The sequence below is a fragment of the Somniosus microcephalus genome, chromosome 30 (genome assembly GCF_052327205.1).
Source record: "Somniosus microcephalus isolate GS21.2 chromosome 30, FLI_Smic_1.0, whole genome shotgun sequence".
Lineage (NCBI taxonomy): Eukaryota > Metazoa > Chordata > Chondrichthyes > Squaliformes > Somniosidae > Somniosus > Somniosus microcephalus.
Genome location: NC_141016.1, coordinates 17,960,335 through 17,988,308, shown reverse-complemented (window position 1 = coordinate 17,988,308; position 27,974 = coordinate 17,960,335). Strand labels below are relative to the sequence as shown.

The window sequence follows — 27,974 nt, the reverse complement described above, 5'->3', positions numbered from 1 at the left end:
CTTTCACGGCCACCGGACGTCTCAAAGCGCTTTACAGTCAATTAAGTACTTTTGAAGTGCAGTCACTGTTGTAATGTGGGAAACGCAGCAGCCAATTTGCGCACAGTAAGCTCCCACAAACAGCAATGTGATAATGACCAGGTAATCTGTTTTTGTTATGTTGATTCAGGGATAAATATTGGCCAGGACACCGGGGATAACTCCCCTGCTCCACTTCGAAATAGTTGCATGGGATCTTTCACGTTCACCTGAGAGAGCAGACAGGGCTTCGGTTTAAAATCTCATCCAAAAGACGGCACCTCCGACAGTGCAGCACTCCCTCAGCACTGCACTGGGAGTGTCAGCTTAGGTTTTTGTGCTCAAGTCTCTGGAGTGGGACTTGAACCCACGACCTTCTGACTCAGGCGAGAGTGCTGCCCACTGAGCCACGGCTGACAGCGAGGAAAGGTCTTTAAGAGCAAGAGTCCAGTTTGGTGATGTTAGCACAGACCGCCCTAAGAACACGAGAATTAGGAGCGGGAGTAGTCCGCACGGCCCCTCGAGCCCGCTCCGCCATTCAATGAGATCATTACAGATCAAATGGTCGGGACGCATCTCAGGAAACTCTGGGCTCCAGTCGGTAGGTCTGTAGGATTTGAACGACCACAACCTTGCGGATCCTAGCTTGGCAGAGTGTCTGCAACTGCGGATGATGTGACTCGGAATTGTCGGCATATTCTGATCTCTGATTGTGAGAGGATTTGTTTCTTTATTTTGTTCACCATCAGTTTTCTCCCCGCCACCCCCCCTCTCTCTCTCAAAGTCGTTTGGTCCTTTCTGGAGCCTGGGTGGCTCTTGATGGTCTTGCCCTGTGGTCTATTCTTAATGTGTGAGCCTTGGCAGGAAGTAGTGAGTATATTTTTGACTCTGCGGTGTGGAAGAAAGAAAGAAAAAAAAACTTGCATTTCTATAGCGCCTTTCACAGCCTCAAGATGTCCCAAAGTGCTTTACAGCCAATCTCAGGGGCACAAGAGAGTTTCAGCAGAGGCAATGGTTCCCAGTCATCAAAGGACTGTGTATGACATGAAGCTACTACCCTCCGCCCTCAGTACAAAAATCAACTTGGGATATACAAAGGGAGGAAGAACCACGAACAGCTTCATCTCCTATAGTCAAGACTGTTCGACTTAACTTTAAACGTCAAGAGTGCTCCGAGAGCCTCACCAGTCTCTCTATAGCCCGAAGGGTTGTGATTTCACAAGTGTTACGATCTTAGCACATCTTTGGATCACCCAGAGGTAGTGAGCAACCAGGGATTCACCCGAGGAGACACGTGTCTGTAAAACCTAGCCACGGTATTCCAGGTGTCCGTACATTCCTGCCAAAGACTGGTCCAAGCCTCATGCGTCTCGCGAGCACATGGCTTGCGCGCTGAGTGAACAGAAGGGCTCGGAGCAGGCGTCACCGGGCCATCCATCCTCCACAGTAACTGCAGCCATGCAATTCATTAACCGGCCCCCACTAGAAACGCAAGAGTGTCCCCATGGCAACCGCAATTAATTATTAATACCCCAATCCGTCTCCAACTCTGCGGCTTGCTGGGAACTAGTTCCACAGGTGCCTGCAGCACTCGGGTAGCTCACCCAGTTACTATTCAACTGGGGAGAGCTTCACAGCCAAGCCCGGCCCTGCCCTGCCCTCCACTGATGTCCGCACCTTCCACAACAGGTGTCCGTGACCACTGATTGGCAGCTGATTTCTGGCCTCTTCCATGGCCTAAGGGGGCTGAGGCGGTGGAGCTAATCTGCGTGGACCGGGGATCGATCCCGACACCTCCTGGGTGCTGACAATCTCCCCCCACCCCCCGCCGAGCGCTGCGAGGTATAGGCTGAGGCGCATCAAATTCCTGGGCGTGCGGTTCAACAAAGGCATGGACCTGCTGGTTTGAGACAGATTGATCTAATCCTCTGGTAAAACAGGGCCAGATGCATTGCTAGATGCACGGAAAGGGTTACAGAGAATCTGGGGAGCTTGGTACTGCTCGGTGCTACACTGTGCTGAGTTTGCCCGCTAATCCATCAAAGAAGCTGGACAAACATACTCCTGATCCATGCACACCATTCCCAGGTGCCAAACAGTGCCTCCTTCACTCCTGTTGTCAAGAACAATTAAACCAGTCAAAATCCAGGTCCAAGCAGAAACCGAGCTCCAGAATAATGTTTGGTGAGTCAGCCGTGGCTCAGTGGGCAGCACCCTCGCCTCCGAGACAGAAGGCTGTGGGTTCAAGTCCCACTCCAGAAACCTCACCACAAAATCTCGGCTGACACTCCCAGTGCTGCACTGTCGGAGGTGCCGTCTTTCAGATGAGACGTTAAACCGAGGCCCCGTCTGCTCTCAGGTAGACGTGAAAGATCCCACGGCACTATTTCGAAGAAGAGCAGGGGAGTTATCCCCGGTGTCCTGGGTCAATATTTATCCCTCAATTATCACTAAAAAACAGATTATCTTGTCATTATCACATTGTTGTTTGTGGGAGCTTGCTGTGCGCAAATTGACTGCCGTGGTTACTATATTAAAAAAGAAAGACTTGCATTTCTATAGCACCTTTCACAACCTCAGGACGTGATAAAGTGCTTTACAGCCAATGAAGTACTTTGGAAGTGTAGTCACTGTTGTAATGTAGCAGCGCTTTGGGACGTCCAGAAGTTGTGAAAGGCGCTATATAAATGCAAGTTCTTTCTTTTATACAAAACTTACCTTGAAACTGACAAATTTTCAGAGAGAAAGCAACAGAAGCTCCACTTCTCTACCCTATCTATACGTTACTGGATAGACTGCTCAGTGACTGATTCAATGGATGGTGGCTCAAAGAGTTGCATCCTTTGTTCCGACGGGTGTGAAATTGCTCCATTTACTTTCCCATCCCCAATTCCATCCCCCCATAGCTGCTGGCTCATTGCGGGGTACCTTTTCTGCAGGTCCTGACACATCCAATAGTGAATTCAGAAGATACTTCTTTACCCAGAGAGTGGCGAGAATGTGAAACTTGCTACCACAGGGAGTGGTTGAAGCAAATAGTATAGATGCATTTAAATGGAGGCGAGACAAGCGTGTGAGGGAGAAGGGAAGAGAGGGTTTCGCTGATAGAGTTAGATGAGGAATGATGGGAGGAGGCTCGTGTGGAGGAAAAACGCTGGCATGGACTGGTTGGGCCGAATTAACCGGTTTCTGTGCCGTATATCCTGTGTAATCGGCATGGCCACCAAGCACGGAGCGAGCTCGGTAAGTGTGTTCATCAGCTGTCCACTGCCCTCATCTGACAGCCATCCCTGCACACTTCTCCAGCAGGGGTCAGTGAAAAGAGAACGGGAGCAAAACCCCGAGTGACTCCCCTCTCCGCCACAACTTAACCCAAGAGAAAAGTAGCACCGTAGATACAATGTCCTTCCCTTGACATGCTCGCACATGGCTGTAATGAAATAGGTTACAAAGCGGCAAATAGTAATCCATTTTGTAAGGTGCAGAAACAGCAGGAAGGGGACTCCGATAGTCTCTAATATGTCACACTGAATTCTGATGGTTGAGGTGTGAGATTATTTCTTAACCTATCACTTGTTTTGATTTCTGGATTTGCACATACAATAACAATGTGCATTTATATAGCGCCTTTAACATAGTAAAATGTCCCAAGGCGCTTCACAGGAGCGATTATCAAACAAAATTTGACACCGAGCCACATAAGGAGATATTAGGACAGGTAACATAGAAACACAGAAGATAGGAGCAGGAGTAGGCCATTCGGCCCCTCGAGCCTGCTCCACCATTCAATGCGATCATGGCTGATCATCCAAACTCAGTACCCTGTCCCTGCCTTCTCCCCATATCCCTTCATCCCTTTAGCCTTAAGAAATATATCTAACTCCTTCTTGAATATATTTAATGAATTGGCCTCAACTGCCTTCTGTGGTAGAGAATTCCACAGGTTCACCACTCTCTGGGTGAAGAAATTCCTCCTCATATCAGTCCTAAATGGCTTACCCCTTATCTTTAGACTGTGACCCCTGGTTCTGGACTCCCCGGCCATCGGGAACATCCTTCCTGCATCTAGTCTGTCTAGTCCTGTTAGAATTTTATAAGTTTCAATGAGATCCCCTCTCATTCTTCAAAACTCCAGTGAGTATAAGCCCAATCGACCCAAACTCTCCTCATACGTCATTCCTGCCATCCCAGGTATCAGTCTGGTGAATCTTCGCTGCACTCCCTCCATGGCAAGAACATCCTTCCTCAGATAAGGCGACCAAAACTGCACACAATACTCAAGGTGTGGTCTCACCAAGGCCCTGTACAACTGCAGCAAGACATCCTTGTTCCTGTACTCGAACCTTCTCGCTACGAAGGCCAACATACCATTTGCCTTCTTAACCGCCTGCTGCACCTGCATGCTTACCTTCAGCGACTGGTGCACAAGGACACCCAGGTCTCGTTGCACTTCCCCTTCTCCCAATCTATTGCCGTTCAGATAATAATCTGCCTTCCTGTTTTTGCCACCAAAGTGGATAACCTCGCATTTATCCACGTTATACTGTATCTGCCCAATCACCCAACCTGTCCAAATCATACTGGAGTTTCTCGGCATCCTCCTCACAGCACACACGCCCACCCAGCTTTGTGTCATCTGCAAACTTGGAGATATTACATCTAGTTCCCTTGTCTAGATCATTACTATATATTGTGAATAGCTGGGGTCCTAGGACCAATCCCTGCGGTACCCCACTAGTCACTGCCTGCCACTCGGAAAACTCTTTGCTTTCTGTCTGCCAACCAGTTCTCTATCCAAGTCAGTACCTTGCCCCCAATCCCATGTGCTTTAATTTTGCACGCTAATCTCTTATGCGGGACCTTATCGAAAGCCTTCTGAAAGTCCAAATACACCACATCCACTGGTTCTCCCTTACCAAAAGCTTGGTCAAAGAGGTGGGTTTTAAGGAGGGTCTTAAAGGAGGAACGAGAGGCGGAGAGGTTTAGGGAGGGAGTTCCAGAGCTTAGGGCCGCGGCAGCTGAAAGCGCGGCCGCCAATGGTGGAGCGATTATAATCAGGGATGTTCAAGAGGCCGGAATTGGAGGAGCGCAGATATCTCGGTGGGTTGTAGAGGTGGGGAAGATTAGAGATAGGGAGGGGGCGAGGCCATAGAGGGATTTGAAAACAAAGATGAGAATTTTAAAATTGAGGTGTTGCTGGACTGGGAGCCAGAGTAGGTCAGCGAGCGCAGGGAGAGAAGTGAACAGGACTTGGTGCGAGTTAGGAGACGGGCAGCCGAGTTTTAGATGAGCTCAAGTTTACGGAGGGTGGAACGTGGGAGGCCGTCCAGGAGTGCGTTGGAATAGTCAAGTCTAGAGGTAACCGAGGTACGGATGAGGGTTTCAGCAGCGGATGAGCTGAGGCAGGGATGGTGTCGGGCGATGTTCCGGAGATGGAAATAGCACATACTCAAAGGTTTTAAAATCTCAATTTGTGTTTTATGATGTTCTTGTGAAGCACCTTGGAATGTCAAAGGCGCTATATAAATGCAGGTTGTGGTTGGTGCACCCCGACTTACACAGGCTTCGATTGGCACAAACCAACAGACCAAGGCCAGAAAGCGGCCTGGGCCAGTCTTTAGGGAAAGCGGCGGGGGATTTTATTTCTCCCCCCCCCCCCCCCCCGCACCCCACGGCGAGGACTGGAGCTCAGGTCCCCCGCGGAGCGGAGCGGCACGGCCGAGATTGGGAACTCTGTGCGGCGAGCCCAAAATCTGCACATCACGCAAAGCGGAACCAGCATCTTTGCTCCAACGTGCTCACGTCCGCTTCTGGGGAAAAATTTGCGGGGCAGATTGACAATCCGGATCATAAATAGCATCATATACAAGAAAAGTGACAGGTCATTGCCAGGGTCAACCTCACTGACATACAAAGTGAGCAAGTAATTAAATCGTTCTTCGCTTTCAAAATTCCTGCAGTGGACGCAATACTACCCTAACCTTATCAGTTGGTCTAAGACCATCACAACCTCACCACCAACTCCCCCCAATCTATATTGGCGCAAAAGCCGTTTATCAAGCCATTCAAGAGATATCTCATTGTGTACCGGTGTGGCTCCATGGTGAAGAATGCAGAACAGATTCTATTAATAATCCAGAAAAAGCGCTTACACATCAAAGCTATCCAGAGACGAGCTGTTTAAAAAAAAGCCACACCACACATAATGAACCCATATTAACATAACTGGCGCCGCAGTGGGAATACAGTGCCATTTTAAATCACATTTGGTGGGCCCCACCAATGTGAAAAACGTGCAGAACAACTACACAGCTGTCACACACACTCTTAATACAGTTCTGCGCCGCTTTAAAAGATCACAAAGTGTGAAACAAGGGGGGGAAAAAGGCAGTATTTCTAATGCTGAAAATCAGTGTTGTTTCATTCACTTACTTGTCTAAACGCACTTCCGTCTCAAATCTTTCACTAAAAGAAATAATGAAAGCTCAAAAAAAATGAATCTAAAAGCTGGCAGGATTTTCTAAAGGCAGACAAAAAAAGAGAGAAAGTTTGGGGGATCCCGTGAGAGTTTTGGGTTTGGTAACAAACAAAAAAATCTGCAGCCAATCTATCTGCTCCCGCTCAGATTGAAGATGAAAGGAGGAGGTTAAAAAAAAAAGGAACATATATGTAAAAAAAAAGTGTGAATGAAAACCTGGTGGAAGTTTGTTAATTACCTGTCAGCGGTGTGAAATCGCCTCGCCTGCGGCTCAGAGAATCCCCCCGGTCAGTTTCAACAACCTCGTGTCGCAAAAATGTAGCGAAGGAGAGCTTTCAATCTCAGTGTGTGTGTCTCTCTCTCGGGAACAGTCCTTCCTTCCTTCCTTGCTCTGGGGTTTGCTGGGGGGCCCCACAGACCGTAGACTTTCCTCCCTCCTCTCTCTCGCTCTCAAGTCGAACCACCCCGTTAAAAAAGCGAGTTAAGACGAGCGATGCTGGGCTCCAGGAGATCGAGAACCACAATTTCCAATCTGTTTCTTCTCTTGTCACAGATCACTCCAGTCAATTTTTTAAAAAGGGGGTGAAAGCAACACGGATAAACTCCCCCCCACCACTCTCCCTTTTTTGTTTGTTTTGTTCCTGGTTTAAAACTCGCCGCAGTTCTCCACAAACAGGTCAAACACAGACAAACAGATTTCCAAGAAATGTGCAATAAAATAACAGCAACTTCACATTCTCTGCTCCAGGACGTTTCCCCCTCTCTCTCTCTCAAAAGACCTTGTTCGTTACTTTTTTCTCTCTACACACACACACTTTTTTCCCCCACCCCTCTTCGCCCAGAAATCAAAAAGAGAATGGCGAATTTTTCCCAAGGTTTCCGAAGAGTTGATTCCCAGCCGCTCACGCACTCCCGAGTATCTCCAGGGCAGATTAAAACACACACGAAAAAAATGCTGCACAGAGCTTTCTCCTCATCCTCCTCCTCCCGGAGACAGAAAAAACTTCTTGGCCAGTTTTTGCACACAATCTCGATCAGATGCGAGGCAAGAGAGCAACTGCAAAGCGTCCACGGTAGATTTGCTGAAACTTCTTATTTAAAAAAAGGGAAAATACTTTTTTTCTTAATTAAAAATCTTCCTCTTCTGAAGGTCCTACTGCGCCTGGCGTTAGTTTGTTTTTTGTTAAATTGCCGGGGATCGTGTGCAGCAACTCAGCCCGGTGTGTGTGCTCCACTCATTGTGGTCTCTCTTCCACCCGCCCCCACTTCCAAAGGCATTCAAATTGACAACAGGGTTTGGGGAGGGGGGCATCCCTCCCACTGAACGCTGGGATCTGTAGTCCTCACACACCAACAGCCAATAGAAAAACACCCTGAACACAGATTTTAACAATCCAAAAAACTCAAAACCTCATCCGCAACCAGGCAGCTTTGCACACCTCTCTGCCATTCAGAATCAGAGCATGGTTACAGCGCAGGAGGAGGCCATTCGGCCCGTCGAGCCCGTGCCGGCTCTCTGCAAGAGCACTCCAGCTAGTCCCACTCCCCACCCCCCCCCCCCTTTCCCCGTAGCCCTGCAATTTTTTTTCCTTCAGGTACTTATCCAATTCCCTTTTGAAAGCCACGATTGAGTCTGCCTCCACCGCCCTTTCAGGCAGTGCATTCCAGATCTTAACCACTCGCTGCGCAAAAAAGTTTTTCCTCATGTCGCCTTTGGTTGTTTTGCCAATCACCTTAAATCTGTGTCCTCTGGTTCTCAACCCTTCTGCCAACGGGAACAGTTTCTCTCTCTACTCTGTCTCAACCCCTCATGAATTTGAACACCTCTATCAAATCTCCTCTCAACCTTCTCTGCTCTAAGGAGAACAATCCCAGCTTCTCCAGTCTATCCACGTAACTGAACCTCATCCCTGGAATCTTTTCTGCACCCACCCTCACATCCTTCCTAAAGTGCGGTGCCCAGAATTGGACACGGTACTCCGGGGACAGGGAAGTTCTGGCTGCAAGCGACCTCTTTAAGCCTTGATTTCTGTGCCCAATGAGGTGGTCAGCATCCTATGAGGGATAATTCCCACTTAAAGTGGTCTTCCATTCTGATGTTTGCAGCTGTGGCCCAGTGGGCAGCACCCTCGCCTCTGAGTCAGAAGGTTGTGGGTTCAAGTCCCACTCCAGGGACTTGAAGGCAAAAATCTAGGCTGACACTCCAGTGCAGTGCTGAGGGAGTGCTGCACTGTCGGAGGTGCCGTCTTTCAGATGAGACGTTAGACCGAGGCCCCGTCTGCTCTCTCAGGTGGATGTAAAAGATCCCGCAGCACTATTTCGAAGAGGGGCGGGGGAGTTCTCCTAGTCAATAGTTAGCCCTCCACCAGTGTCACTAAAAAAACAGGTGATCTGGTCATTATCACATTGCTGTTTGTGGGAGCTTGCTGTGCGTAAATTGGCTGCCACGTTTCCCACATTACAACAGTGACTCCACTTCGAAAAGTCCTTCATTGGCTGTAAAGTGCTTTGGGACATCCTGAGGTCATGAAAGGCGCTATAGAAATGCAAGTCTGTCTTTTCTTTAAATTTTCCTCTAAATTTCTGTATTTGAAATGGAAAAGCTTGTGAGCGGCCTGCGCAGGGCCTAGCAGATTACTGCGCGAAGTTTAGAGGGAACACTACTCACATCTTCATTCCTCACCTCCCTCCGAGTGCCCCTTTCTGGTCTGCTGTCCAGAATAGGTGGCGGGGAGGCCAGAGAATGGCTTTTGCAACAGCCGGTGCTGTAATAGCATAAATCCTCGTCCTTCCTTCTCATAACAGCTTCACTGTTGACTCAATAATCCACACCAGATGTCACTGTGTGGACTTGGCCTAATCCACTGTCTACCTCTGTTTGCCTAGCCATTTTGTGGCGTGTTATTTCCACTCGAGTGAGGCAGCCGCTCAGGTTATTATTATTTGCTCTGTTGCCGATCAGGCAGCGGCTGATGTATCGCTGGGTCTGTCTCAGAGGTCCAGTTATTCATCTCCTCGCCCGCCACTATAATGAGGATGGCAGCAAACTGCAATAAAATAGTCCAGTGTGTGGTGAATGGCCAACTCGCTGTCCTCGGGCGAAGGGGTGGTAATAAAGTGGCAACGTTCAATGCTGGGTGGCTCAAGGGCACTGACCAACAACAAGTAAAACCCGACAAGGGGCAGCAAGTAGAATTGTAGAATCTTACAGCACAGGAGGAGGCCATTTGGGCTGATGCACCTGTGCCGGCTTATAGAAACATAGATAGGAGCAGGAGTCGGCCATTCGGCCCCTCGAGCCTGCTCCGCCATTCAATGAGATCATGGCTGATCATCCAAATTCAGTACCCTGTCCCTGCCTTCTCCCCATATCCCTTTAGTCTTAAGAAATATACCAAACTCCTTCTTGAATATATTTAATGAATTGGCCTCAACTGCCTTGTGTGGTAGAGGCTCTTTGAAAGAACTGTCCAATTTAGTCCCACCTCCCAGTTTTGTCCCCATAACCCTGCCAATGCCTTCAAGACTAAGGTTGTCTTGGACCCTGTAGGCTTGTTGCCCACTTTGCTCGCCACTGGGCTTGCCCAGTGAGGAAGCATCTGCTGTGCCATCTCCTGGGGGGAATAGTTGGAGGGTACGAGGCCTGGCAGTGCCCCCTCATGGGTGGCAGCATGGTAAGGGGACTGACCTACCACCCTGCCAGGCAGAAGCAACTGAAGGTATAGTTTTTCTTAGACCGGTCCTCCCCCACCGCAGTCCTCTCCTTGCTGGGATATGGTTCTATGGGTATCAGGTATTCCCCCTCCCCCACCAACCACGCTCATCAGCTGTGGCTCAGCGGGCAGCACTCTCGCCTCAGTCAGAAGGTCGTGGGTTCAAGTCCCACTTCAGAGACTTCAGCACCAAATCCAGGCCGACACTCCCAGTGCAGTGCTGAGGGAGCGCTGCACTGTCAGAGGTGCCGTCTTTCGGATGAGACGTTAAACCGTCTGCTCTCAGGTGGATGTAAAAGATCCCATGGCCACTATTTCGAAGATGAACAGGGGAGTTCGCCCTGGTGTCCTGGCCAATATTTATTCCTCAATCAACATAACAAAAACAGATTATCTGGTTATTATCTCATTGCTGTTTGTGGGACCTTGCTGTGCACAAATTGACTGCCACGTTTCCCCCGTTACAACAGTGACTACACTTTAAAAAGTACTTCATTGGTTGTAAAGTGCTTTGGGATGTCCTGAGGTTGTGAAAGGCGCTATAGAAATGCAAGCCTTTCTTACTTTTCACCCACCCAAATGGCCATGCTTCATGTGTGAGCCGTGACGGCGTGGGTGTCGGGAGCGGGAGTGGCCGCTATCATCACCTCCACTCGTTCCCATCCAACGTCCGCCCGTATCCAGAAGGACTAGGAAATCTCCATGTTCACCCGCCTAACTCCAGGGGCACTAGGGCCCGTGTCACGACTATTGGCCCAGCTACGTCAGCCGAGACTTGGGATCCTCCTTTATTGGTCTACACAAGGGACCCCTGGATAAACTCCTCGAGCCATTCAGAGAGCTGGGGGAAGGTTTACCAGAACAACTTGCATGAAATGATCAATTTTAATATAAAACCATGCACGATACTCAGCTGCCAAATACTGGAAATGAATCCTTGGGATTACAACAATCAAATTAGTGTAACCAACAACTGCCAAACTCACCCTCAATTGGTTTGCCCAGTGTTGCAGGAAAAGGTGTAATTAAAAATTGCACTTCGGTTCTGCTGTTCAATGAGATCACGGCTGATCTGTATCTTAACTCCATCTACCCGCCTTGGTTCCATATCCCTAAATACCCTTAGCTAACAAAAGTCTATCCATCTCAGTTTTGACATTTTCAATCGACCCCCAGCCTCAGCAGCTTTTGGGGGGGGGGGGGGGGGGGGGGGGGGAAGAGTTCCAGATTTCCACTACCCTTTGTGTGAAGAAGTGCTTCCTGACTTCACTTCTGAACGGCCTGACTCTAACTCGGCGTTGCCGGTTAAGCAACGCCTCGATTTTAAAATTCCCATCCTTGTTTTCAAATCCCTCCATGACCTCGCCCCTCCCCATCTCTGTAATCTCCTCCAGCCCCACCCCACCCCTCTCCGAGATCTCGGCGCTCTTCTATCTCTGGCCTCTTGAGCATCCCTGATTTAATCGCTCCACCATTGGTGGCCGTGCCTTCAGCAGCCAAGGCCATAAGCTGTGGAATTCCCTCCCTAAGCCTCTCTCTCCTCCTTTAAGATGCTCCTTAAAAATCTCTCTCTTTGACCAAGCTTTTGGTCATGTGTCCTAATATCTCCTTGTGTGGCTCGGTGTCAAATTTTGTTTTGTAACTCTCCTGTGAAACGCCTTGGGACGTTTTACGACGTTAAAGGCGCTATATAAATACAAGTTGTTGTTGTTGTTCTCCACTGCACTGGAATCAAAAACCCTTGTCCTTCTTTCTAAATCCCCCCAGGGCCCTGCACAAGTCCATCTCGCCCACCTCCTCCAAAAAGTACTGTGTAGCTGAAGAGATGGCCTCCAGGCTCAGCCTGACTGCAACGAAAATTCACACCCAAAAGTCACTTAAAGTGGAAATCAAAGTGGCTGAAGGCAAAAAGAAAAATACAAATCAGCCAAAGGCGCCTTCGACTGTGTGTCGAGCCTCACGGTGTCTAATTGCCTCGCAGATTTCTTCCCCCTGCCCTGAATGAAGAAGCTGCTGATTAGACTGTCCCCTTTGTGGTGCTTAATGTGAGCTTGTATAGGCTAATAACCCTATCAATGAGCCGAGCAGCAATATGCAAATGGTCAGAGAGGGCCTTAGTTATGTGAGCAAGAGTGGGACGAGAGAGAGAGAGAGAGAGAGAGAGACTGCTTCAGGGCCTCAAACAGATTGCTTTCCGAGAGCAGGAACAATGGCTGAAGGAAGTCAGCTGGATAAAGGCTCAGCAAAGCTCCATTCAGACATGTTTTACCCCCACAGAGATTCCCTTTTCTCCTTCAGCTGTTCTCTCTTGCCCCCTCCCCCCCACCCCCCCGCCATTCATGCCAGCCTAAAAGTCTTCAGGCTCTATAAGCATCTTCTTAACTCAATTTGCCCTGGATTTCTAATGTCCTTATTTCCCGTTAAGTTCAAACTCTTAAAAAAAGAGAAAATATATTTTATTCAAAAGGAATCGCTAACGCCTCGCTTTTCAATTACAGAGACCCGCAAAGGAAAAAAAACAAGAGGCTTAACAAACGCGCTTGGCACAGTTCCTGCCCTGGTGTTCACTGTGTGAAATTTTTTAAAAACCAAGTAACAAAGACTACAGCTTTCCACAATGAAAGTGGATTCCTCAGGCTTTACTTTGTGGCCTTCAGCGTTATTCATAGTGAAAGTGGGCACTGCCCCGGTCAGTGCCAGGGGCTCATTGTGACGGGGAGCTGGCCGGATGGATGATTGACAGCTCATTCCTGCCTTGATGCTGACAATATTTTTGCGGCAATTAGGGAATCAAATCAGATTGGATTGTAGTTTAATCTTTTCTTCTCCCCTCCCCTCCCCCACCCACTGGAGTTTGAGTCAGCGAGTGAGGTGCCTTTGCTCATAGGTGATTACAGCTTGACTCTGTCACCAGGATAGAGAGAGAGAGATTGAGAGAGAGGGAGAGAGATTGAGAGAGAGAGAGAGAGAGATTGAGAGAGAGAGAGAAAGAGAGGCCCAAGGTATCCGAGTGCAGCACCATTGGTTTATTCCCACAACCAGAATGGGGACTGGGTCCCAATTGACGGGGCAATTGGAAGGACCCCCATGTTTTGCCCTCCTTGAATCCAGAATAGGCAAGGCGTGGAGTTAAGGAAGGAACTTGCATTTATACAGCGCCTTTCACGGCCACAGCACGTTCCAGGCTTTACGGCCAATCAAGTGCTTTTGAAGTGCAGTCACTGTGGTAACGTAGGGAAATGCGGCAGCCAATTTGCGCACAGCAAGCTCCCACAAACAGTGAGATAATGACATGGTAATCTGCTGTTAGGTGTTGGTTGAGGGATAAATGTTGGCCCAGGACATCGGGGAGAATTCTCCGGCGGTGTTTATCCTTCTTTATACCGACAGCGTACCGTAAAGACAGTAAGAACATAAAAGAAATGGGAGCAGGAGTCGGCTATTCGGCCCTTCGAGCCTGCTCCGCCATTCAATGAGATCATGACTGATCTTCTGCCTCAACTCCATTCACTGGCCCTATCGCCATATCCCTTGATGCCCTTACTAGTCAGAAATCTATGGACTTCTGTTTTGAATATTCCCAATGACTGAGCCTCCACAGCCCTCTGGGGTAGAGAATTCCAAAGATTCACCACCCTCTGTGTGAAGAAATGTCTTCTCATCTCAGTCCTGAATGGCCTACCCTTTATCCTGAGGCTGTGGCCCCTGGTTCTAGACTCCCCAGCCAAGGGAAACATTCTCCCAGCATCCACCCTAACAAGCCCTGTAGTAATTTTGTATGCTTCAATGAGATCCCCTCTCATTCTTCTGAATTCAAGAGAATACAGGCCTAGTTTACTCAATCTCTTTTCATACGACAGTCCCGCCATCCCAGGAATCAATCTCGTGAACCTTCGTTGCACTCCCTCTATGGCAAGTATATCCTTCCTTAGGTAAGGAGACCAAAATTGTACACAGTACTCCAGGTGTGGTCTCACCAAGGCCCTATATAATTGGAGTAAGACTTCTTTACTCCTGTACTCAAATCCTCTTGTAATGAAGGCCAGCATACCATTTGCCTTCCTAATGGCTTGCTGCACCGGCACATTCACTTTCAGTGACTCATGTACAAGGACACCCAGGTCCCTTTGAGCATCTGCATTCCCCAATCTTTCACCATTTAGGAAATACTCTGCCTTTCTGTTTTTTCTACCAATGTGGATAACTTCACATTTATCCACATTATAATCCATCTGCCATGTTCTCGCCCACTCACTCAGCCTGTCGAGATCCCCTTGAAGCCTCTTCACATCCTCTTCGCAACTGACACTGCCACCTAGCTTTGTATCATCAGCAAATTTGGAAATGGTACATTTAGTCCCCTCATCCAAATCATTGATATAGATTGTGAATAGCTGGGGCCCAAGCACCAATCCTTGCCGTACCCCACTAGTCACAGCCTGCCATCCTGAAAAAGACCCGTTTATCCCTACTCTTTGTTTTCTGTCTGTTAACCAATTCTCATCCATGCTAGTATATTACCCCAATTCCATGTGCCCTAATTTTGTTTACCAACCTCTTGTGTGGGCCCTTATCGAAGGGCCTTCTGAAAATCCAAATACACCACAGTGTGACTACCTCACACCTGCACCCATTGGCATGCCATAATTGCAAAAAACACGAGAGTTTTGTTCACCCCCCTCCTTTTCCTGACAATTTTCTCCCTTGCTGAACCCCGAAAGTATCAGTGAGCTATTCGACTGCAGTGGCATCACAGGTGTGCCCAATCCTTCCCATGTACAGTCTAAATGCTTTTAAGTTGGTATTCCCCACATACTGATCGGGGGCAGGAAACCCTGGACAATTTCCTCCCACCGACTAACCCAGGGCCTCTCTGCCTGACTGTAGCACCCCTACTGACGCCGTAGTTGAGATCACCTAACGCAGCACAGACCAGGTATTGATCCTGGTCAGTATGGCTCAGCTGCTTACTCCTATAGTCAGCTCGCGCCACTGGGAGACCTCGAGAGTTAGAAAAACTAACACATTAAGAGAGCGATCCCATTCCCCAGCAGCAACAACTACTTGTACTTGTGTAACGCCTTTAACGTAGTAAAACATCCCAAGGCGGTTCACAGGAGCGTTGCCAAACAACATTTGACACTGAGCCACACAAGGCGATATTAGGGCAGATAAGGTAGGGTTTAAAGGAGCGTCTTAAAGGAGGAGATGCAAAGAGGTTTAGGCAGGAATTCCAGAGCTTAGGGCCTCGGCAGCTGAAGGCACGGCCGCCAATGGTGGGACAAAGGAAATTGGGGAGGTGCAAGTGGCCAGAGTTGGAGGAGCGCAGAGATCTCGGGGGGGGGGGGGGATTTCCAGCATCCGCAGTATTTTTGCCTTTTGTACTGGGAGAGATAAAAGGCCTGATGAATATTGGCAGAGCAATGATCACACAAGGATCCTTTCCCAAAGGCAACAAATCCCTTCCAAGCTCCATTCCCAATTTTAAGCTGCAAACCTCCACAGTTACAGCATTATCCAGCTAGCTACGGACGCAGAACTCAGGTCTCAGGAAGCAACATTTAGAAAGCTCTTCAAAATTCAGGGGCTTGACAGGGTAGATGCTGGGAGGATGTTTCCCCTGGCTGGGGAGTCTAGAACAGTGGTCACAGTCTCAGAATAAGGGGTCGGCCATTTAGGACTGAGATGGATAGACTTTTGGATACTAAGGAAAATGGGGATAGTGCAGGAAGGTGGGAGTTGAGGTAGAAGATCAGCCATGATCTTACTGAATAGCGAAGCAGGCTTGAAGGGCCAAATGGTCTACTCCAGCTCCTATTTCTTATCTTATGTTCATCCAAAAGCGACAATTTGCTGGCTCCATTAATAATGGCTTTACAATGGTGTCAGCCATGGCTCAGTGGGCAGCACACTCGCCTCTGAGTCAGAAGGTCGTGGGTTCATAGTCCCACTCCTGAGACTTGAGCTATAAATCTAGACTGACACTCCCAGTGCAGTGCCGAGGGAGTGATGCACTGTCGGAGGTGCGTTAAACCGAGGCCCCGTCTGCCCTCTCGGGTGGACGTAAAGATCCCATTGCACTATTTCGAAGAAGAGTAGGGGAGTTATCCCCGGGTCCTGGCCAATATTCATCCCTCAATCAACAGAACAAAAAACAGATTATCTGGTCATGATCACATTGCTGTTTGTGGGAGCTTGCTGTGCGCAAATTGGCTGCCACGTTTCCCACATTACAACAGTGACTACACTTCAAAAAGTACTTCATTGGCTGTAAAGCGCTTTGAGACGTCCGGTGGTCGTGAAAGGTGCTATAGAAATTAAAGTCTTTTTTATTTCAAAGCCAAAAGCACTGACAATGACTGAGCAGATAAAATGATCCAGTGTGCTGCTGAGCAAATAAGAGAAGGCAGCTTTGAGTTTGTATCCCTGATCTACGCTGAGTTAGTCCCTAGCACTCAGGCAGAGGGAATAAAACCGGCAGGGTTCTCCAACACCAAAGCAAACCAGACAGGTGCAGGATCAGTCACGATGGCCCCTCCAAGGGCTAATAACTCATCGGCACTCATTACCTGGGCTTGTACCTTCAGAATGGACATTTGCAACAGTAAACAGGCCAGTGCCTCAGGAATTGTAAAAAGTCTTGCATTTCTATAGCGCCTTTCACAACCCTCAGGATGTCTCAAAGTGCTTTACAGCAATGAAATCCTCCTTGTAGTGTAGTCACTGTTGTAATGTAGGAAACACGGCAGCCAATTTGCGCACAGCAAGCTCCCACAAACAGCAATGTGATAATGAGCAGATAAATCAGTTTTAGTGATGTTGGTCTCGGGCAATGAATGTTGGCCGGGATGCCGGTACAACCGATTTCTCGGCAAGGGGGCGATGTTAACTCTACTCGCTCAGCAGAAACCTGGCGGGTGGGCAATTAAAATCGCCCTGGCTCTTACCTGTTCGAAAGCAGCCGCGATCTGCAATTAACCAGCCTCTCCTGACACGCGCCCGAAGCCCAACAGGGTCTTTCATTACAAATGCCTGTTGCGCCCCAATGACATCATTGAGACCCGACTGTAATTTTAACTCGGCCTGATCGGGGAATCCACCTGGAGTTAAAATCGGGGCCTGTAGTCTTCAAACAGCAAGCATGGACCACTCTCCAGGGGTCCTGTGTCCCTGGTGGGCTTTCAATGCTGACGTCCCTGCATTTTGAAGTTAACCCTTGACCTGAAACTTAGAACATATTCAACCAGAGCTTTCTCCTAGATTATTAAGCGGTAGTATGCATTATTCATTTTTTTTAAACATGATTTTCAGATCCATTTTTCCTGGATTTATTCTATTTTTTTTTAAATGAAGCAATCAACCCAGCTTTTGAGCTGGCCCCTCAGGTCTGGTCTGCCAATCGTTGATTCTGGTAGCCCATCACAGCGGTCTCTCGAAGTGACTGGGCCACAGGCTCCCTGGGGAATGGGGCTCAGGCTTCGGGTGTGCAGGACTGCATAGGCCCGGTCTGCTCACCATGACGATTCTCATCCTGAAGGCATTGCCTCCTTGCTGGTAGGGGATGGGGGGTGGGACGGTTTCTCAGCCCAGCAGTTGCAGTCCAAGGCCTCACACCAAAGCAGACATTCTTCGCGTTAGTTAGTAGCGGGGCTCGGCCATTCAACCGTGGGCAGCATCACACCCGGCCCAGCTTTGTGTATTCAGGCCTCCAGCAGGGACAGCGATCCGGAGTGGGAGCCCGCTCGCTGATCTTCCTCTCCTTCACCCGGAAGCGGCCGAGGGCAATGGCAGCACCGTCACTCCCAGCCCAGCCGAGATCAGCTAAAACCTGGGACCTCCTGGTCCGTCTGTCTCAGCTATTCAACATATAAGCATACTGAGCCATGGGGGTGGCAGGCAGGGGGAGGGGGTGGTGGGGAAAGCATTGAGATTAGTATCAAACATCAACAAGTCATGACTAAGAATTCAAAGAGAAGGCTCGGGGCTCCGGATTGACAGGAAACATTTGAATCTCGGAACAGATTTCTCATTAAATGGCTGCTTTTTAAAAAAAATGCAGATAACCTAAAGGCTGAAGAGGTGCGTCTGTGACACAGGTAGACTCAACAAACCAGGATGGTTTGTATTGAAAGCCTCAAGCTGGCAGTCATGCACATCGCACTCTCAATTACAGTAAATGGAACTGGACTGTTCGACCGAAAGGTTAGCCTGACTGTAATATCGAAACCCAGCAGCGAATGGTTTTCCCTGACAGCATAATGAGATCCCAGAGTCTTTCCGTGCAAGGACACAATGGAAGGCGGGAGGATTCCGAGTGGTGGGTGCGGGGCTGTAAATCTTTGACACTGTGCGGCCAAGACCGTTCCAACAGCTGTGCAGTCAAAGGCGTGTCGTGTGCCGTCTAGTTTCACCTGAAGCTGAACCAACAGCAAGACCCTCCGAGATCACAGAATCACAGAAGTTTATGGCACATAAGGAGGCCATTCGGCCCATCGTGTCTGTGCCGGCCGAAAAAGAGCTATCCGGCCTAATCCCACTTTCCAGCTCTTGGTCCGCAGCCCTGTAGGTTACGGCACTTCAAGTGCATATCCAAGCACTTTTTAAATGTGATGCATAAATAAATAAACTTTATATTTATGCAAGTCTCTAAATGCGGTGAGAGTTTCTGCCTCTACCACCCTCTCAGGCAGTGAGTTCCAGACCCCCACCACCCTCTGGGTGAAAAAAGTTCTCAATTCCCCTCTAATCCTTCTACCAATTACTTTAAATCTACGCCCCCTGGTTATTGACCTCTCTGCCAAGGGAAATAGGTCCTTCCAATCCACTCTATCTAGGCCCCTCATAATTTTATACACCTCAATTAAATCTCCCCTCAGCCTCCTCTGTTCCAAAGAAAACAACCCCAGCCTAGCCAATCTTTCCTCATAGCTAAAATTCCCCAGTCCTGGCAACATCCTCGTAAATCTCCTCTGTACCTTCTCTAGTGCAATCACATCTTTCCTGTAACTTGGTGACCAGAACCGTATACAGTTCTCTAGCTGCGGCCTAACCAGTGTTTTATACAGTTCAAGCATAATCTCCCTGCTCTTATATTCGATGCCTCGGCTAATACAGGAAAGTATCCCATATATATTTCTTATAATCCGAGATCTCTGCGCTCCTCCAATTCTGTCCTCTTGCACATCCCGATCTTAATCGCTCCACCATTGGCGGCCACGCCTTCAGCTGCCTCGGCCCAAGCTCTGGAATTTCCTCCCTAAACCTCTCCTCCTCTCTTTGACCACCTGCCCTACTATCCCCTTATGTGGCTCGGTGTCAAAGCTTGCTTGATAACGCTCCTGTGAAGCGCCTTCGGGCGTTATACTATGTCAAAGGCGCTATGTAAATGCAAGTTGTTGTTGCTGACTGAGGGGAGCACCCAGGCCAGAAACCTCCCCCCCACCCCCGCACAAAGTTGCCGCAGCTGTGAACAGGCCGTGTTTAGTGGACAGCACCTTTCAGCGGCAATCGGCCTTCTTGCAGCATTGGGGGCGGGCGGTGGGGGGCGGGAGGGCAAGAACAAAATTAGCCACAATTTGCTCTCCTGATTGCGCCCACTGAAGCGGGCTCGGCCGCGACACCCTCGGTGGTCCAATAGCCGGCGGACCCTCAACATCCCAGCTCGCGAGTGAAGGACAGTCACTTAAGGACAGAATGAAGGGCGGCTGTGCAAGAGTCCGGAGGGGAAGGGAGAAAGAGGGAGCAAATCCGCCAGAGAGAGAAGTGAAGCTGTGCACTTTAAATAAGCAGCGTGAAAGGCTCTGGCAATCAGATAGCAGGCAGGGGCTTCAGCGCTCTCGGGGGGGGGGGGGGGGGGCAGGATGGGTGAATGAATTCACTACCGCAGCCAAAAAAATCTGTTTAAATTAAAATAACAGAGGAGAGAGTTGGGGGCGAACAAAGAATAACATTCATGTGATAAACAAATGCACAATTCCTCATTACCGACGGCTAGTTGGCACCAGATGTTTCATTCCAGAATGGCCAGGGTGTAAACTCATTCTGCACAAACCCAGTTACACCACAGCTGCAGACCTACGCAATCGCTGCCCACCATCGGGCTCTAAGGGGGCAAAACGGGCAATAAACGGACCGAGTTAAAACTCAGACACAACTCCCATAAACGTGTTTTTTTATACACTGACCAAAAGATTAGATTACACTTCCAGGAAACAGTGCATCTGGAATCCCTCCGCACGGCACTGTTGTCAAAGCAACCAACAGTCGGCCGTGCTAATGTCACCTCTCTGTGCTGGAACCAGCACGCCACTGCACGTGACCCACACTCAGCTCTGTTTGTAAGTTGAACGTGAAGAAAAGAAAGGAGTGCCATTCGACGTTCCCGCTTTATTTTTTTGTCGGGTGCGCGGCCCCTTTAAACGGGATGCGAGGCCCATTCAAATTTCTGCCGCGTGCACGCGCACTTCTATCTTTTAAAAGCCGCTGAGCAGCCTGCGCGGAGCCTCCCTGCGGCTGCGCAGCTTAACGGAAACATCGCTTGCATTTCTAGAGCGCACTTCACCACCTCGGGTTGTCCCAAAGCGCTTTACGGCCACTGACGCACTTTTGAAACGCGGTCACCGTTATAATGATGTGAAAAATACAGAGTTAAACTCTGACCTAAATACCCCACAGTCCGTGACGCAAGCACGCGAGATGCTGAGAAAGGCAGTAGGAGCTCTGGCCCACTTTCCGTCCCCTCCTCAGCGCAGGGCCTCTGGCGGGATTAAAGCACCCTCACCTCAGCATCGCCAGGCTGAGAGAAGTTAGAGAGATGGGTTCCGGGCGGGCGTGCAGGTGTTGTGCAGCTGGCAGCACCAACCCCTGGCATAAATTCGACCAGCTCAGGCTGGCAGCTTGGAAACAGATCTGGCTCGGTTACTTGGGTCTGGCCGCTGCAAGCAAGAATACTCTCCACTTGCCTGGATGAGTGCAGCTCCAACAACATTGAAGAAACCCGACGCCATCCAGGACAAAGCAGCCCGCTTGATTGGCACCCCATCCACCACCTTAAACATTCACTCCCACCACCACCGGCGCACCGTGGCTGCAGTGTGTACCATCTACAAGATGCACTGCAGCAAGTCGCCAAGGCTTCTTCGGCAGCACCTCCCAAACCCGCAACCTCTTCCACCTAGAAGGACAAGGGCAGCAGGCGCATGGGAACACCACCACCTCCAAGTTCCCCTCCAAGTCACACACACCATCCTGACTTGGAAATATATCGGCCGATCCTTCATCGTCGCTGGGTCAAAATCCTGGAACTCCCTCCCTAACAGCACTGTGGGAGTACCTTCATCACACGGACTGCAGCGGTTCAAGAAGGCACCACCACCTCCTCAAGGGCAATTAGGGATGGGCAATAAATGTTGGCCTTGCCAGCGACGCCCTCATCCCAAGAACAAATGAAAGAAAAGCTGGGGGGGGGTGGTGGAGGCGGGGGCTGCTCACGTAGCACGAGAGCAATGTGCGAGTGTCTAAAAGCTGCTTTTAGTGCTGGGGAGTCAAGCGGGATGTTTGCGTTGCGGGGCAACAAGCCCAATGTCAAGCTGCTGGATTCGCCCAGGGAAACCCTTTGTATAAGCCGGGGGGCGGGCGGTTACTGCAGGCCGTGTGAGGCCTACACTCATGGGCTGTTGGTGCCACAAGTCCACCAATAAAGAAGCAGCTTCGCCAGCATGAGCTGGGGCTCTGAGCCCAGACCCTCGGAGGACAGAGCTCGGAAGGGAACACACCAGAGCCAGGGCTCCAATGGAAGCCATTTCTCCAACAGAATTCTCTCTCCATGTCCCCCGCCCCACCCTAACTACTGTTGCTCAGGATATTGTCCGCTCGTTCAAAGTTACTTCAACACACTGCTCCCCCGCCTTACGTTTATTTGCTGCCAAAGATCATAAACAGCTGAATCCTTGCCTGGGGATCTGGAATGTGCCTCTTCAATTCAATTGGACAATATGGAATGCAAAGTAATCATTGTAAATTGGTCACCTGTCTCATTCTTTGGCTCGGTGTCAATTTTTCTCTCCTGTGAAGGGCCTTGGGGACTTCCTACTACGTTAAAGGCGCTATATCAATGAAAGTTGTTGTCGTGAACAAGTACAGGAAACTCTTTTTTATCCGGCACCGACGGGACCGGCGTGGTGCCGGTTTATCAAAAAGTCCGGATTACAGAGAGGTATAGTTAAAAGGTACGAGAGCTCCGTACACAGCAACAAATCTAGGCTTCCCTGTTGCTTAGCAACAGCTGCAGGAACCCCGGCCACAGACCAAGCGTCCCTGTTGCTTAGCAACAAGTGCAGGCACCCCAGTTACACAGTCACAGATCCAGGAACGGCCACTAATATGAAGAAAAACTTAACTGAACCGACTCCTGAATTTTGCCGGTTAACCGAGATTTACGGTTGTTTGGGTGCCGGTAAATCGAGAGTTTCCTGTGAAACCAGTTCCTCCTCCATGCCTTTGTTACCTCCAGACTCGACTACCCCCTGGCCGGCCTCCCATCTTCCACCCTCCGTAAACTTGAGGTCATCCAAAACTCTGCTGCCCGTCTCTTAACTCGCTCCAAGTCTCGTTCACCCATCACCCCTGCGCTCGCTGACCTACATTGGCTCCCGATCTGACAACACCTCAATTTAAAAATCCTAATCCTGGTTTTCAAATCCCTCCGTGGTCTCGCCCCTCCCTATCTCTGTAACCTCCTACAACCCTCCGAGATCTCTGCGCTCCTCCAATTCTGGCCTCTTGAACATCCCCGATTTTAATCGCTCCACCATTGGCGGCCGTGCCTTCAGCTGCCTGGGCCCTAAGCTCCGGAATTCCCTCCCGAAACCTCTCCGCCTCGCTCTCCTCCTTTAAGATGCTCCTTAAAACCGACCTCTTTCACTAAGCTTTTGGTCATCTGTCCTGATATCTCCTTCTGTGGCTCGGTGTCAAAAATGGTTTTATTGATGGCGCTCTTGTGAAGCGCCTGGGAACGTTTTGCTACGTTAAACGCGCTCTATAAATGCAAGTTGTTGTTGTTGAAACTGGCATCAAGTCACATGAGTTCTGAAGACCGGGTGCAAACGAGATTGCAATTCACCCCCTGCCTTCAACAAGGATTATAAATGAGGCACGGGGAGAGGAAAGTTTGTAGCTCTACTCAATTACTGCAGAGTGGGAGGCAACACCACTACACAATGAATACAATGTTCCCCTTATCCACTCATTCCTGGACAGCATCGTGCAATGAGAAACAGATTTTTTTATATATATGGGAGGCAGAACACCACGGTCCCAGACGACTGGTACGTTCTCTGACAGCAGTCGAGCCCTTTCAGATGCTTGAAGGGAGTATTCCGCGGAGGGCCGACCCTTCCTGGGCTGTTAGCATTCTCAATCAGCTGTGACCAGTTTCCGACAGAGGATTGGTCCAAAACAAACCAGAAGCAATATCTTGCAGCAACTGCTGCAAACTCCGCTAAGCACTGCTGGACGTGTGCGGATGCTGGGCGACAACACGGTCGGGTTTCACAGTGGCGCCCCCTGTGGTCAAATAGCCTGCCAACACACCATCAAGGTTCACCCGTGAAGAGCGGTCGATTGAGTCACCCCTCCAAGTAGTGTCAGCTGTGGCTCAGTGGGCCGCACCCTCGTCTCTGAGTCAGAAGGTTGTGGGTTCAAGTCCCACTTCAGAGACTTGAGCACGAAAATCTAGGCTGACACTCCCAGTGCAGTACTGAGGGAGTGCTGCACTGCCTGAGGTGCCGTCTTTCGAATGAGATGTTAAACCGAGGCATAAAAGATCCCATGGCACTATTTCGAAGAAGAGCAGGGGAGTTATCCCCGGTGTCCTGGCCAATATTTATCACTCAATCCACGTAACAAAAAACAGATTATCTGGTCATTATTGCTGTTTGTGGGAGCTTGCTGTGCGCAAATTGGCTGCCACGTTTCCCACGTTACAACAGTGACTACACTCCAAAAGTACTTCATTGACTGTAAAGCACGTTGAGACGTCCGGTGGTCGTGAAAGGCGCTATAGAAATAAAAATCTTTCATTCTTCTTTCCTTCCAAGGGTGAGCCAACACCTTACACATTATTACCAGAGAGACGTGGAAGAGTATTGCACACAAATAAAGTGGACATGAACTCATGTTTGGGGAGAAATCGCCATTCACCTCATTCCTTTGACAGCGCTCTCCTTTCCCGGTGTCATGGCCAACATTTATCCCTCACCGCCACCACCACAACAGATCAACTGGTTCTCGATGTCCCCTGGTTGTTGGTGGGGTCTTGCTGTGTGAAAGCTGGCTGTAAGGCTTGCCTGCAAAACTCAACCGTACTCCAAAAGTAATTCATTGGTTGGGAAGCGCTTTTGGGATATCCCATGGATGTGAAAGATGCGATATAAATGCAAGCTCTTTCTTGCCTGTGCTACTCACAGTGGTACAGTTGACCAGTTCTGGACTGGGCAATCCAAAAGGTTCGAAGATGTGAACTAGACACACAATGTTTGATTTTTAAAAGAAGTCAACTTTTCTCGCTTACTCCTGATGCAAATACATTAACTATTTCACAGCCATTTCCTTAATTATTGCCGCGATAAACTTCACCGGTTTTCACAATTCTCAAGCTTTTCAAATAACCTGTTTGGGCATTCTACTGTAGTAGGGTGAATGAGGGCGCCGGTCCCCGTGTAAGGGTATGGCCCCTTTAAGAACTTCCCCTTTAAAGATAATTGCACCTGGAGTGCGAGGAGACTTTCCCCAGCATGGTGAATATAAAAGGGGAGGTTCCAGGAAGAGAGAGCTCACAGACAGACAGAGACTGGGAGGAGGAGAGAGAGCGCAAGAGAAAAAGAGAGAAAGGGACAGGGCTCAGTGAAGATGAGAGTTGAAGAGCGAAAAGAGGTATTGTGTGATCTTGCTTTGTTTTACGTGCATTAAAAGGTGTTTGGAACTTGGATTGATCAAGGACGACTGTTTGTAAAGGAAAGGCGGCTCCAGAACGGTCGGACCTTGTAATACGAAAGAGAGAAGGTCCCAAGACGATAGGGCCTGCAACACGACCGATTCTCTCTCTTCATCGGGTAATCACATTTTAAGAGGGGGGGAGGGGGGGGGGGATTTTCCAACTTTCTCTCCCCCTCCTTGAAGGCACGGATTCGTGCCAAGATACATTTCCGCAGGAATTTAATGCAGAGAAGTGTGAGGTGATGCATTTTTGGCAGAAGGAACAGGGAGAGGCAATATACACTTAATGGCACAGTTTTAAAGAGTGTGCAGGGACAGAGAGACCTGGGAGTTAATGTGCATAGGTCCCTGAAGGTGGCGGGACATATTGAGAGAGTGGTTAGCAAAGTATATGGGATCTTGGGTTTCATAAATAGAGTTATTGAGTTCAAAGGTAGAGAAGTTATGCTGAACCTTTATAAAACGCTGGTTAGGCCACAACTGGAGTATTGCGTCCAGTTCTGGTCATCACACTTTTGAAAGGATGTGAAGGCCCTTGAGAGGGTGCAGAGGAGATTTACCAGAATGGGGGATCCTAGCTACAAGGACAGGTTGGAGAAGCTGGATTTGTTTTCATTAGAGCAAAGGAGGTTGAGGGGTGATTTGATAGAGGTGTACAAGATTATAACGGGTTTGGATAGGCTAGACGGGGAAAGGCTGTTCCCACTAGTTGATGGTACAAGGACCAGGGGACACAGATTTAAGGTTCTGGGCAAGAGATACAGGGGGGATGTGAGGGAAAACCTTTTTACGCAGCGAGTTGTGATTACCTGGAACTCGCTGCCGACGGAAGTGGTGGAAGCGGAGACACTCAATGTTTTCAACGGGAGACTGGATAGGCACTTGAGGGAAATAAACTTGCTGGGCTACGGGGATAGAGCGGGGGAATGGGACTGACTGGATTGCTGGCACGGACTCGATGGACCGAATGGCCTCCTTCTGTGCTGTTATGACTCCATGTTATGATTCTATAAGTGTCGAAGACCTCCAGCACCTGCATCAAGTGGCCATTCTTCATGTGGGGCTACACATCAAGTGTTGGCAGAATATTTGACTGTTGGGGCATCACAGGCATGCCCAATTCTGTCCCGATCAAATGTCTGGAAATTAATATTCTTCAGGAAGTTTACTGGCCAGCAATCGGACATGGGAATTTTGTTCCTTCAGCCAATGGGACTGTAATGAAATCTGTTTGTCTTGATCCTGTATTCGTTTTGCACTCATGTATATTACCCTCCCCCACTGTGTATAGTTTCACTTCCTCTTTCCCGACTAACCTGGGAGGTTCCAGGTCTTGGCTCTTGGCTCCGCCCCTGACTTCTCTTACATAAAGATCCCAGGATCTGTATGACTCATTCCTGTGAACCAGTCGGCGTGTTGAGATGTTAGCTCTGATCTTAGTGATTAAAAGCCAACTTGTTTAAGTCTATAACTTCTAGTTTTGTGGTTATTGAAGGCACATCAATTTTAATCACTAAAGAATACTAGGATGGATCGACTCCTAAAACCAGAGCGTCTGGACTTGGATCCACATTCTGCTGAAGCATCAAATCAATTTGGACACTGGCTCAAATGCTTCGAACTCGTCGCGGGGGCCTCATCCGCTAGCGAGGTAGATAAACTGAGTCTACTGACTACTCGCGTAAGTCATCGGATTTATTCGTTCATCCGGGACGCCACCTCTTACACGGAGGCCATCACTATCCTGAAGGCCCAATACCAGAGGCCGGTAAACGAAGTGTACGCCAGACATCTGCTGGCTACACGCAGGCAGCGACCAGAGGAATCAATGGACGATTTTTTACAGGGCCTAAAGGACCTGGTCCGGGACTGTAACTACAAGGCCGTGACAGCAAACGCATACTCTGACGAATTGGTCCGCAATTCCTTCATCACGGGCCTCAAATCGAATTATATCCGGCAGAGACTGCTGGAGAAGGAGGTCCTGGACTTAAAAAAGGCAGTGGCCACTGCGCGATCGCTGGACGTGGCCCAGAAAAACTCTGACTCTTATTCTTACGGCCATGCGGCCCTCACCGCCTCGTGCGCGCCGAGGGGACCGCCATCTTGGAATCAGCCATCTTCCCCATCCAGGTCTCAGACCAGCTCTACGCCGCCGGAGTCCCCACACAGAAGTTCACCCAGGAGTCCTACTACAGCGGCAATGTCTCGAGGCCCGAAATGCTACTTCTGCGGCCAGGCCAAGCACCCCAGACAACGATGCCCAGCGAAGGACGCTACATGCTTCAAATGTAAGAAAAAGGGGCATTTTAGCAAAGTCTGCAGGGGGAATCCGATTTCCAACTCCGTCACCGCCTCGTGCGTGCCGTGCGGGCCGCCATCTTGGGATCCGCCATCTTTTCCCGACTCAACGGCCGCCCAGGGCCCAACAGTGGCTTCGATCACGGTGGATCAATCCAGGCCACACCCATTGACAAAATCCATGATGGACATACAGGTAAACGGTAATTTAACGAAATGTTTAATTGACTGTGGGAGTACCGAGAGTTTTATCCACCCTAGCCTGGTACGGCGGCACTCATTAACGGTAACCCCTACATGGAGCAGAATTGCTATGGCTGCTAAGCCCCACACTTCGGACATTTTGGGCTACTGTGTGGTAACACTGACTGTAAAAGGCACGGACTACAAGGATTTTAAACTCCTCGTGATGCCAGAACTCTGTGTTAATGTAATCTTGGGCCTGGACTTCCAGTGCCACCACGAAAGTG

General features: G+C 49.4%; 1 protein-coding gene across 3 annotated transcripts in view; it reads right to left on the bottom strand.

Annotated features, from left to right (window-relative positions):
* LOC147097976 (fibroblast growth factor receptor 1-like) overlaps positions 1–27,974 on the bottom strand; it is a 268,534-nt gene that overhangs the window by 147,084 nt on the left and 93,476 nt on the right. The window contains exon 1 of one of the 3 annotated variants that reach the window (XM_085971155.1): positions 6,735–7,761. The exons of the other annotated variants lie outside the window; for them this stretch is intronic. The gene's annotated coding sequence lies outside the window, so the exon portion shown is untranslated. Of the gene's footprint in view, positions 1–6,734; positions 7,762–27,974 lie in introns of those variants that run through there. 3 annotated transcript variants of the gene reach the window in all.